The sequence below is a fragment of the Pezoporus flaviventris genome, unplaced genomic scaffold (genome assembly GCF_033815535.1).
Source record: "Pezoporus flaviventris isolate CSIRO_AGI_PZ_B2104156 unplaced genomic scaffold, CSIRO_AGI_Pfla_v1 ptg000990l, whole genome shotgun sequence".
Lineage (NCBI taxonomy): Eukaryota > Metazoa > Chordata > Aves > Psittaciformes > Psittacidae > Pezoporus > Pezoporus flaviventris.
The window spans coordinates 17,501-19,473 of record NW_026893535.1 but is presented as its reverse complement, the minus strand read 5'-3'; positions in this window follow the sequence as shown (position 1 = coordinate 19,473).

The window sequence follows — 1,973 nt, the reverse complement described above, 5'->3', positions numbered from 1 at the left end:
CATTACCGGAGGGGGGCGCTGGTGCGCGCCGGGCGTCCGGCCGCGCCGCGCCGCTCGACTCCGTTCCGCTCGCCTTGCGGTCGCGCGCCGAGAGGGGGGGTCCCCGCGGGGGGGCCCCGGGCGCGCGCGCCGCGGGCTTCCCGTTTCCGCTCATCTCCCCCACCCCCCCCCCGCTACCGTCGCAGCCTCCGGGCTCCGCGCGCCCCCTGCTGGCGGGGCCGCGGCGACGGCGGGGGGCGGGGCCGCGGCGACGGTGGAGGGGCGGGGCCAAGGCTCCGCGATGCTCCTCCTCCTCCTCCTCCTCTCCCCGCTCCGCCTCCGTCGTCCCCTCACCCCTCTGGAGGGAGGAAGGGGGGGGTCGGGGCGGGGCCCCAGCGTGGGAGAAGGAAGGAGGAGGGGGGGCTTCCGCGGGGCCTGGGGGCCGGTCCTCGCGCGCGACCGCTCCCCCCCCCCGCCCGCCCGCCGCTATCGCGGCCGGCGCCGGTCCGCCGCCGGTCCGCCTTCCCGAGCCGAGCCGAGCCGGGTTGGCGGTCCGAGCCCCGTGTCTCCTCCCGGGCGCAGCGCCGGGCTACTGAGGGAAACCCCGGGTCCCGGTCGAAGGAGGACGGAGGTGGTGGCGGCGGACGTCGGGCGCGCCCCTGCGGGCGGACGCTCCCCCGCCGGCGGCAGCCGGGGGAGGCACCCCCGCGGGGCCCTTCGGGTCGTTTCCCTCACCCCAGGGCCAGGTACCTAGCGCCCGCGCTCGCGCGGCCGTCCGTCCGTCCCCGCCGCCGGGCGGGGGCCGGAGGCCGCGGAGCCGGGCGGGGGTTTAAAGACTCGGGCGGCTCGGCGTCGACCCGGTAGGGCCGGGTTGCGGGTGCGTGGCGGCGGCGCCGCCTTCAGGGGTGGGAGTCGCTCCCGCGGAGCCCCTGAGGGAGGGGGCCGGCGCCCGCGCTCGCTCCCGCCGCCGGGCAGCCGCGCCGGGGAGGGGGTCCCGCTGCCCCCCCTCTCTCCGCGGTCCGGTCTCGGCGGAAGAGAGCCGCGGCGCTGTCGGCCGCGCGCTCGACCCGCCCGCCTCGAGCGGACGACCCCCCGGCGGGAGCGCGGGCTCACCGTCGGGGGTCGGGGATCGGCGAGTTCCCCGCGCCGGCGGGGTCTCGCCCGGGCGACCGTCGGGTCGCCGCCGCGCCTCAGTCCGACCCCCTGGCGCGGCGCGGCGCCGCGCTCGCGCTCCGGCGCGCTCCGTTCCTCGGCGCCGGCCGGCCGAAGCCTTCGGCGGTCCCCCCGCCGCCGGCTGCCGGCGACGTCGGCACCCCGGCCCGCCGCCCCCGGCGGCGGCGGTACCACCGCCGCTCCGCGCGCCGGTCGTCCCGGAGGGTGCCCGCCACCGGTCGCGACGGCCGTCCCGGGCCGGGCCTCCCCCGTCGCTGTCCCTTGCCTGCCCTCCCCGGCCGAGCCGGGCAAGGAAGGGGGGCGGGCAGCCGGCGGGGGGGGGGGGGAGGGCGGCTGACTGTCGGTCTCCGCGTGGAAACGGGGAGAGCGAGCGCTGCCCCCACCCCCCCCCCCTCAGCCCGGCTCAGAGCCGCCTGCCTTTCGTGCCCGGCCCGTGTGCTCGCGGCGAGGTGAGCGGAGGGGTGACAGGCGGCGGCGGTTCCGGGAGGGCGGCCGGCCCGTCCCGGTGGACGGGTGCCGTCGGGCGGCCCCGCGGGCGGCGGAGGCGCCGCGCCAGCCGCGGGGGTGTGGGGCTCCGGTGGTCGCCGCTTCTCCGGCGCGGCGGTGGAGCCGCGGAGGTGCCGGCGGGGCGAGCGCCGAGGCTTCGGGGGTGGCGCGCGCCGGTTTGGCGTCAGGCGGCGGAGGAGCGCGCGCGCGCGCGGGTCCGGTGGGGCGCGCCCCCGCTGCCGCTCCCGCCGAGCGAGCGAGCGGCAGCACCATCCGTGTCTCGAGGCGACGGGGCGGGCGGGCGGCGCGGGCGGCCGCGCCGCCGCCTCCGTGAG